This window comes from Leptidea sinapis, chromosome 12 (genome assembly GCF_905404315.1).
Source record: "Leptidea sinapis chromosome 12, ilLepSina1.1, whole genome shotgun sequence".
NCBI lineage: Eukaryota > Metazoa > Arthropoda > Insecta > Lepidoptera > Pieridae > Leptidea > Leptidea sinapis.
Window position 1 is genome coordinate 2,179,017 of NC_066276.1, and position 11,718 is coordinate 2,190,734.

Consider the following 11,718-nt stretch of genomic DNA (forward strand, 5'->3'; position numbering starts at 1 on the left):
AATAAAAAATATAATATATATAAATATAATATATAATATAAAATTAAACAATTCACAATTCAAATATTTTATCGCACAGTACCTAAGTTGATTATGGCTTCTCTAGTCATAATTTTGAATTTTGCAAAAGACATGTGAAAAATATCTAAATATTAAAACTTTTCATTTAAAAGTTTACAAGCTCGTCTGATATAACTATTACTGGTGTAAACATATTTAATTAGTTCCATTTAATATTTGTCTTAATTGTTTATTTATACAGAATCAATTAACAATATCTTCATGTATAATGTAAAACTTATTGAAAGTCTTAAATAATACATAAAATTAGATCTTACAACCAAAAGCTATTTTTATGTAAAAGTTTTTTAAAAATACTTTTATACGGAAACAAATACAGGCACACGTCTACATAAACTTATAGACAGCATTTAGGACATAAGGATGTCCCCATAAACCGTTTTACTGAGAACATATAACTTTTAAAGGACATTGCAAAAAATTTATGGTTCCGTAGCAGCAAGTAACATAGTATAAAAGTTATATAGAAAGGAAAATTATATTAAATTATTTAAATGGAAAAGGCAAAAAGTCTTAGCTCAAAATCAAACAGAGCAAATGAGCTCTCATCATTTATATTACGTATTAAGACAAACTACTCACTAGATCTCGTTCAAACCAATTTTTGGTGGATGCACATTATACATCATATATTTCTTTTTGTTTTATCATTCTCTTATTTTTAGAAGTTACAGGGGGGGCGACACACATTTTACCACTTTGGAAGTGTCTAACGCGCGTTCTTAACTATTCAGTTTAGAAAAAAATGATATTAGAAACCTCCATATCATTTTTGAATACCTATCCTTTCTATTTTTGTGTGAAAATGTTAATGCGGTTCATAAAGTTGGACTTACATTAAATAAAAAATAAAACATAATTCATTCGAGCTAATAATTGGCTTCCTCTTGTACACATGAAAGAAGTATTTTATAAGTTTTAGTAGTGGTAGTGCCATGTTGGGTCCTCACGGACACAACCGAATTGGGCCGGCACGCCCGGAGAAATACCACTCCCCCACTCGAAACCGGCGTGAAATAGCGGCTATGGCGCTGTGTTTCGTCCGGTGGGTGGGGTATCCGGAGGCCTACACCCCCCTCCCAAATACAAATGGCAGCACAGACTAAAAAGAGACTACTCCAGGACTTTACCAGGCTATGCAGCCCTGGAGAATCCATCCCTGGGCGTCCACAATTAGGGCCTGTACCTAACAGTAGTTGCCCAGGCTGCCCCGCGTATTCTGGAGGGGGCAAATCTGCGCTGACTCGGGGCAAACAGAGCAGGAGGCTCAAACCACCCTCCTCCACACTCGCTGTGGACTTTTGCAACATCAGGGGGCTTCGATCAAATTTAAATGGCGTCCACTTTCACCTGGAGACGGCGAAGCCGGCCCTGCTCTTTTTAACCGAGACACAGATTTCCTACCTACGGGGTATAATTTGGAACACTCCTTTATACCACGGGCTGGCGTGTGCGTTTACGTCAGGGAGGATGTCTGTTCTCGACGCCTGAGTTTTCTTGAAGGACAGGACCTATCCATCATCTGGCTGCGTGTAGACTGCGATGACCATCCGCGAATCTACGCATGCCTGTATAGGTCCCATAGCGGTAACGCAGAGACTGACCGAATCCTCGAACACATCCTAATGGCCACAGATTCCGTGTTGGAGCAGATCCCCACTGCAGAGGTCGTGTTTCTTGGCGATTTTAACGCCCACCACGCCGAATGGCTAGGTTCACGTACCACCGATCATGCAGGGAGATCTGTTTACGAGTTCGCCTTAGCATATGGTCTGACGCAACTGGTTATTGCGCCAACGCGAATCGCAGATGTGCAAGATCATACACCTTCACTGTTGGACCTTCTGTTGACCTCACATCCGGACGGCTGCCTAGTTTCCGTTGACCCTCCTCTGGGATCGTCGGACCACTCCCTGATCTGGAGCACCGTGCCGATCACGCGCCTAACACGGCCCCGCTTCTTAGGCTGTCGCCGCGTGTGTGCACTATAGGTCAGCAGAGTGGGACGAGATGCGGTGCTTTTTTGCAACCTACCCGTGGAGGCAGATCTGTTTTTCGCTGGGAGATCCAGATGCCGCTGCTGACGCTGTTGCTGATGTGGTACTGCAAGGTATGGGACTCTTCATTGCATCCTCCTCTGTGCCTATCGGTGGCAGATCCCAACCATGGTTTGACCGCTCCTGCAAAATGGCCTCTCGCCGAAAGCAGGAGTGCTATCAGGCTTGGGTCAATGCGGTGGTATCTAAGGTTGTAAATTCTAGCGAACTTAAAAAACACTTCAATCATGCCTCCAGGTCCTTCAAAACTCAGTGAACTCGTGCGTTCTGGTTGCTCGCCAAGGCTGTCCAAGGAAACTTCTGCCAGCCAGCCATTCCGCCACTGCACAGGGATAGTGACTCGCTGGCCCATGACGCGAAAGAGAAAGCTGATCTCCTGGGCTCCCTCTTCGCGTCCAACTCGACTCTGGATGACCAAGGTGCACCACCACCGCATATTCCGCGGTGCGATTCATATATGCCGGAGGAAAAAATCCGGCATAGTGCCGTGCTTAAGGCGCTTCTCACCTTGGACATTCACAAATCGAGCGGGCCCGATGGCATTCCCCCGATAGTGCTGCGGACATGTGCTCCGGAACTGGCGCCGGTCCTTACCCGTCTTTTCCGGCTCTCCTACTCATCAGGCGTAGCCCCGAAATTATGGAAGGCGGCTTTAGTGCACCCGATCCGTAAGAAAGGTGTACGCTCAGATCCGTCCAACTACCGCCCCATTGCCATTACCTCAATTTTCTCCAGAGTAATGGAGTCGATCATCAACCGCCAGCTCTTGGGATACCTAGAGGGGTACCAGCTGATCAGCGACTGCAAGTACGGTTTCCGTTAGGGTCGCTCAGCGGGTGATCTTCTTGCATACCTCACCCATAAATGGGCGCAAGCGGTTGAGTCGAAGGGAGAGGCGTTGGCGGTGAGTTTGGACATAGCGAAGGCCTTCGATCGGGTGTGGCATAAAGCGCTTATAGCGAAACTGCCATCCTATGGGCTTCCCGAGAAGATGTGCAAATGGGTCACTAGCTTTTTGGCTGATCGGAGCATCAAGGTTGTTATCAACGGTGCATGCTCCGACTTAAAACCCATAAACGCTGGTGTCCCGCAAGGCTGCGTGCTATCCCCTACGCTGTTTCTTCTGCATATCAATGATATGCTGCAAATCAGCAATATTCATTGCTATGCGGACGACAGCACAGGGTATGCTTCCTACACCAGCCGTGCCAACATGTCCCAGGATAGCGTCGACGAGAACCGGAACAAACTTGTGTCTGAAATCGAGACTATGCTTTGCAAAGTCTCGGAATGGGGCCGACATAATTTAGTCCAATTCAACCCCAAGAAGACACAAGTTTGTGCGTTCACCACTAAAAAGTCTCCCTTTGTCGTATCCCCTCGATTCGAGATCACTCCTCTAACTGCCACAGCCTGTATTGGCATACTTGGCGTCGATATATCGAGCGACGTTCAGTTCCGTGGTCACTTGGAAGAGAAGGCCAAACTGGCCTTTAAAAAGCTTGGTGTACTCAGTAAGGCGAGACAGTACTTCACTAAAAGCCACCGCCTGCAACTTTATAAGGCGCAAATTCGGCCTCACATGGAGTACTGTTCTCACCTCTGGGCGGGTGCTCCCCAGTACCAGCTTCTTCCATTTGACCGCATACAACGAAGAGCGGCTCGAATTATCGACGATCAAGTCATCTCCGATCGGCTTGATTCTCTAGCATTGCGTAGAGATGTGGGTTCTCTCTACATCTTCTACCGCATTTATCACGGGGAGTGCTCAGAGGAGCTGTTCGGGTTGATTCCAGCGGCCGAATTCCACCATCGGACATTACGTGCAAAGTTCCATCCGCATCACGTAGATGTCTGGCATTCCACAACCGCGCGTTTTGTTCGAAATTTCTTGCCTCGCACAGCCACTTTGTGGAATCAACTACCGGCAGTGGTCTTCCCGAACAGATACGACTTAGGGATCTTCAAGAAAAAAGCATACTCCCACCTTAAAGGCCGGCAACGCATTTCTTGACACACCTGTTGTTGCGGATGTCCATGGGCGGTTGCCTCACCTCTCCCCATCCTGTGAGCCTCTTGCCCCTCTCATATAAAAAAAAAATTAAGATTATTAAATCTTACATATTAATTAAACAAACAACAGAAGTATAGTTTAAAAATTATTGATTAAAACTTCTCACACTCCCATCGCCAGTTTCATGCAAAATAAAAAAAGGAGTAATATCACACTTGACGTTAATCACAGTTTCACCAAATGGAAAAGTTCAGTTAGGACCCTTATTTTAAAAAGAAACTAAATGCATTTCAAGTTAGAATAAGGTGCGCCTTCAACTGTAATATTTCTCATCGAGTGAGATAAGAACTAAATATTAAAATATTCATATTAGGTTCAATAGAAATTTGTAATCTCCAACATACTTTCGAAGTATATCACGTTCGAACACGGAGTTCTCAATAATAAATACAGAAATAGGCAATAAATTGGGAAAGCAGCTATTACAGAACACGAAAATAAAGACATTCCTAAGTGATACGGAACGTCACACTCAATATAGTGATCCAAAGATTTAATGACTTTCCCACGTAACACCATTTTCCGCTTACGAATACTAGGTTTTTGTGTATTCTTATAAGATTAGGAAATCTTATAAGAATATATTGAAATTTATTTATATATATAAAAATGAATTGCTGTTCGTTTGTCTCGCTTTAGTTTATATTATTATATTAATTTGGCTAATAATGGTCTTAAATTAATAGTGGAAGTCCAGAGAAGGTTTAAAAGGTGAATAAATATGAAAATGCTCGGAATCAAATAATAACAACGATTTTGATTTTCCTTTGGTGTGCCCCCCGTCGTTCAGAAATCAAATTAAAATAATACTTTGTTTAAAATAAATAACTAATTAGTACTTTTATATCTTTCTAACTTTCTCAGGAGGTAAAAATAAACTTAATATTAGCTTACTATAGTTGGCAGATTAACCTATTGATTGATAAATCCGTAGTTTTGTCACAAACTTGAACGCAAACAATATTATTTGACATTTGACAACAAACTATATACTTAATAGATAAATCTTAAGATTTAACAAAACATAAATTTTCTGAACCTAACCGCACCAATAAAACAAAAAATATAATTTATCAAAAAGCTTTCAATTGATTCACAGACTATATCATAACTGTGTGTGTCAATATAAAATTGAAACCTTATAAATAGCCAGTATTTCAGGAAAACTCTGTTTTGTAAGTAAAACAACATCATGTGAAATAAATTGAAAATAATAATATTTGTTTTAATAAAAAAAAGGATTCCTTTTGTTTGTTTTAAGTTTATTTTATACAGTTTAGGTCTTTTATTTATCGATTGAGGCAGTCCGGATCAGCTAGTATTTAATATACATCAATAAAATCAAAATCACTTTATTCATTTAGGTCAAGGAAATGACAGTTATCAATGTCAAATAATATACTGTTTAGTATTTACCACAAATTCGGAAAATGTTGAGCTTTAAGAAGTGGCAAGAAACTCGTTGTTGCTCTTTTAAATCAACACTTACATGTTTATCGTTTTACAAATTATTATTTTGTTTATGGAAAAGGAGGAAAAACGAGCGTACGGGTTACTACCCGTGATAAATGCGGTAAAATACACACAATGAAACGACGTCTCTACACAATGCTAAGTGTTCCAGAAGTTCACAGAGCACTGGGTCCCCGACAATTCGAAAAATTTTGCTGATAGTTGACATAATTAATATACAGAAAGGCTAATTGAATTGAAGAAGAATCAACTTTTGAGAATTCTTACAAAAAGCTAAAACTACGATAGATACGGTAAAGGGATTAGGTAGTTATATAAAAATAAATTGTGTTTTAATCGTCATCATGGACATTTTGAATCTTTTTAATAAGTGTAATTTAGCTTAATTTATTAAACCAAAATGCACCAAATATGCGCTTTGGTAAAATAAATCTAGACATCTAATAGCTACTTAATTATCTTAATTTTTGAAAAGAAAATTCAAGAAAATATAATAACAAAATATGTGTACTTCAATAATAATATGTTAATTCAATTGTACAAAGTATATTAATAAATATATTTTTAAACATTACATACAAAACGTTCTAGTTTCGTAGCTATAAGCTGTTAATAAAACTTGAGAACCAAAACAAATTTATTCTCCCCAGTTTACCGTCACGATTTCACAGAGATTGCTCTGATCGGATTGAGCTGTATTTTCAAAAGTTTTCACAAAGTTTTAAGTATGAAGTGCTTGAAATAGCTCTGACTTCAGTCTGTGGGGCTTTGTAAGACAAGCCATTCTTCAAGAAATGTGATCAATATGGAATATGACATTGATTTATACGGACAGCTTACTAGTTAACAATAAAATGAACTGATGATGAATGATTGTGGCCTGTTTGTAGTACTTGTTAGTAACGGCCTTTCATCTAAAATTCATTATCCTTTCTTTCATCTAAGATGCGTCAATCAATCTTGAGTCAGCATTTCTGTAGGTAAGATTAAGAATAAATGTATGTTAAATCGATCAAATTACATACACATTATCATTAGATTAAAATATCTTGATACACTTCAAGCATAATATATCATATGAATATTTATATAATGAAAATGGTCTTTGTTTGAAGCTCTTTCATGCCTAAACCACTGATCGTATCAACATGAACTACTAAACTATGGTGATTTATGGCTACTTATTTTTTTATTGTTTAATTTATTTCCTTTTAAAATTCGCCCAACGAAGCGGGCGGGAACGGCTCGTCTTTATAAATATATGATGAAAATGCTCTTACAAGCCTAAACCACTGATTGTATCGACATAAAACTACCACCATTCGATGTGAAATTTTGTCCTAGATGGTTTATGGTTACTTATTTTTTTGTTGTTTAATTTATTTCCTTTTAAAATTCGCCCAGCGAAGCGGACGGGAGCGGCTAGTACAATTATATAAAGATAATTACGGTATTTGCAAATGGAACACTCCGAGACTATGTTAAGATTTTGTTAGTATGATTGTATATGCGCCATTATATGTTATGATTTTCACTGAGGCTCAAGACAACAATTAAGTTGCCAGAGACAAATTGGCATTTGGTGATGAAGCTCTATCATCAGTATTCCTGATTCAGTGAATTCAGACGTGGATATAATTACATCTGTGACGATATTCTTGAAGGTCTGCTGTTGCCGAAGCTAATATTGATATCGTATATAACTGATCGAAACTGATAAGAAAATGTCAGCAAATTTGTATCATACACGTCCTGAAGGTTCGGAATCCTCGGACTTGATGGATACCGCATTATTTAACGGATGACCACCACCGTCTGCGTATAAAGTAGTGCCGTAGAATGACTAAAAATATGACGGAGGACGGTCATTGGCAGTGTATAATTTTGTCAACGCTGAAGAAACCTGAGTACTTAATAGCTTTGAACCTGAAAGAAAAAGCTAATCGGCGGAATGAGCTGATGTTAAGTTAGTAAAGTCGAAGCTTTATGAGAAAATGAAATGGTTGCAATTTTTTTCCGCAAACAAGGACATTGCACTAGTGTAACATTTGAAAAATAAAGATACTTGTTGGTATGTAAGTAGTACAGAGTTTTTGTTAGACAAGAGTTCGCAGTAAATCAGACCCTTATTAAAATAACGCCTCCTCACATTCCACTTAGGCGACAAATCAGCTTATGCAGGTCTCAAGAATAGAACTTATGACGTATCCACCATAAAGTTCGGAGTCTGCACCTTGGGATTTTCGTAATAAGCTATGAGGTATATTCGATATACAAGCTTTCAAGTGAATGCGTTACATTCGTAATTGCGAAACAACTGTTTTATGACTAAAGTTTTATACAATGTTTTTAAAGAATTCGATAGTATGTATTATAATGAAGGAATATAAATGAACAACAGTTAATATATTATGATAAATATTACATGTAGATATATTATGATAAATATTACATGTATTATTAATGAGAATCCATAAACTTTTAGTATGACACGTAAGTAGGTAATAGGTTCTCTCAAACAGACTTCAATAGGCTTTTGAGTTCAATTTAAACATTGATATTTACAATTTATTGAGTAAAATTTTTATAATTTGTTTTTATTACCTCCGTGTAAGTGTAATATAAAGCGCTTTGCATCACTCGGGGGAAAAACGATAGGTATATTGAGGTCCTATTTCCTTTCGTGTCTACAAATTGAAAATAATAAAAGTTAATTCAGACTGTGTTAAAAAAAATGAGAATTCATGAAGGTACAAAATTTACCGAAAAATGAATTAAACATTCTTCGTTTAAATTATTATTTTGGTTTGAGCTGATAGTCTTGTTACCAATGCTCTAAATAAATAAAACTAAAACTAATGAAGGTACAAACATTGACTGTTTTTTTATATTCTGCATTGAAAATGAGAATACAATTTCATTTTAGAATTCAAAACTAAGTATAAACATAATTATTTTACAGAAATTTACTTTTGTCAACATTGCAATGCTTGATCGAATCATTTAATGAAGCAGACAATCATAAATGTTTTCATGGAAATGAACATATTTATTAAAATGAAGAATACAACATCTCATTAACCGACTATAAAAAAGGAGGAGATTCTCAATCCATCGGTTTGTTCTTTTTTTATCTTTGTTACCGCAGAACTTTCGAATGGGAGAACCGATTTTGATAATTCTCTTTTATATATGAAAGCTGGTGCTTCCCGTATGGTTCCATTGCAATTTAGTCCAGGTCTGACAAGGGAATTCCTGAGAAAACCATAAAAGTCTTAAATTTGCTAAAAGTATGTGCCAACCGATTTTGATGATTCTTTTTTATAAGAAAGGATAAACTTCAAAGGTAATTTGGTGAGAGTATTTAGTAAGTGTACATCAGATTCACTTAAAATAAAATAAAAAGATAACAAAAAAAACAACCTACTTCAAAAACACTATTCCAAAACAATAGATATAATATGCACTCAAAAATATAAAAATAATTGCGTACTTTTATACAATCTAATTCTTGTAACAATTATCATTATTTTTGGAGTCGTACAGATATAATATCTATTGTTTTGGAATAGTTTGAAGTCGGATGATTTTTAGTTGATTTCTTTTCTTATAAGGTTGCTAACTCCATGAATATTTTTTTATAAACCCAGAACTTAGGGCACACGTATTCTCCTGGTTGTGATGGTGCTCATTTTAAAACTAATTCACGTTCCAATTAAGCATCAGCACAATTCGGTATTGTGCGGTACTGAGTCGCATTATGCTCTGTAATTGGAAAACTACCTATATAAATCCGGGCCTGAGAAAGTTGGCAATGCAATGAGATATATCTACAAAGATCCGCGGCCATAAGCCTTTAGCAATCAAAATAAAATGGTAACATGTTATCAATAAACATGAATCGTAAACGATATTCGACCTTAAGGTTTCTGTCACAAAGACAAAATTCTCTTGTCGATGACTGGTGATTGAGAGGTGTTGACTCAAACCTTTACATCTTTCGCAAATGCCTTAGATACCGACTTGTGCGTTGTGTTTTCTTATAAATATATTTTTATGATTCGCTACGTAAAGGCGTGTCAAGATCACAATATTGTAATCTCCCGCGCGTAGAGATGGGGACTGGCCGCAATATTTATGACGTCAGATCCAGATAGACACTTCAAAAATTAATAGTCATCTGTTCGAATTGTTGAAGATCCAGTGCTCTGTGAACGTCAGATCACGTGGCGTTGAGTAGAGGTCGTTTCATTATGTGTCTAATAGCGCATTCATCGCGGGGAGTTTCAGAAGAGGTTTAAATTTTAAAGAATCGAATAAACATACCTATAAATTCGAAAATTAAAAACATATCGGGACGTGGAGGACGAGAATCGAACTGGGCCGAAGTGGTGAGAGTTAACGATTCCAATTTTTGCGCCACCGACACGTTCAAATATATTTAATTATACTGTTATCAGACTTAATGGAGTGCACAAATATCAGATAAACCTATAATTATTAATTCGTTTTGAATTCTCTTTGAAGTCAATTTAATCACTACCAATGCTTAGAAAACAAATGGCACAGAGAGGGAAGAAGCAGCGCAGGAAACTCTCCTTTCCTTTATTAAATAAGCAACCACCCAGAAAACAAACAGGGCAAGCTTAATAGAACTAATATATTTGTTATTTATCTTATTTAACCTTGATCATTTGATTTCTGCATGAAATTTCTCTTACGTGGAAAAAAATAATCTTACGTGGAAGGTAGATTGGATTAGTTTGTCCGATGAGTGTGGGTAATCTTTCACTTGGGCAGGATGGAGTATTTTGTTTCCATGTCACGTCGTGCGCTATTCGTCACGTTGTCGGTAACACGTATTATTTACGAATATTCCTTTCATTAGGTACTCCGTGTTCTATGCTGGACGTAAATCGATATAGACTCATGTACAATATTCTTCTCAATCGTTCACTCTTGTCAGAGTGGTCGTGGTTGCCAAGATGACGCAACATTAGTCGCCGTTGGTCTCCACAGTTATGGGTCGCACTGCCTCCCTCGCGATGCTCCTCCACTTTTGACGTTTGCAGCATTGCGAGAGCACTCCACAATAGGTGTCTGAGTCACTGTTTTGATAAGGTCCGTTCATCGTGTGGGTGAGCGTCCTCTCGCTCTTTTCCCCTCCACCTTCCCCTGCACTATCAACCGCTCAATCGATCCTTCATTTCTGGAGATGTGACCAAAGAACTTCAGAATTCGTAGTTACACAGTCGACGATAGCCTTTCTTTTATCTTCAGTTCTTTTAAGATGGAATTGTTGGTTCGGAAAGCCGTCCAAGGGATCTTCAGGAGTCGTCTCCAACACCACATCTCTAAGGCATCAATTTTGCGGCGGTCTTGAAGTCAAGGGGACCAGGTTTCAGCCCCGTAGAGGAAGATTGGAAACACAAGACACCTCATAAGTCGAACCTTGGTGGTTTTGGTGATCCTTCTGTCCTTCCAGATCTTATTGAGCTTTTCTACCGCAGATCTGGTTATAGCACATCGCCTTCGGATTTCCAGCTCGCAACCTCCGGTATTGGAGATAGTAGAACCAAGATAGGTGTAGTAGTGAGGTGGCACCACCTCACAGTTGGCAATGTGTTGAAATTCTACCCTGTTGTTATTTACGCGGTCTACTATCATCATCTTGGTTTTAACTCTGTTGATGGCCAGTCCGAATTCAAAGCTGGTTATATCCAAACGTGTTAGTAGTTCTTCAATATCCTCCTTTGATTGGGCAAGTAGTGTAGTGTCGTCCGCATATCTGAGATTACAAATTTTGCGCCCTCCGACAGATATGCCTTTATCCCAGTCCTCGAGAACAATCCGCATTATGTGCTCGGTGTAAATGTTGAATAGTAAAGGTGAAACGATACACCCCTGTTAAACGCCACCCTCTGTTTTGAAATTTGTCGAATCTATTTCGTCCACCCGAACAGCTGCTCAGCTTTGACGAGTTGTGTCAAATGCAGAGGTACTCCCATTTGTGATAGTTACGCCCAAAGTACG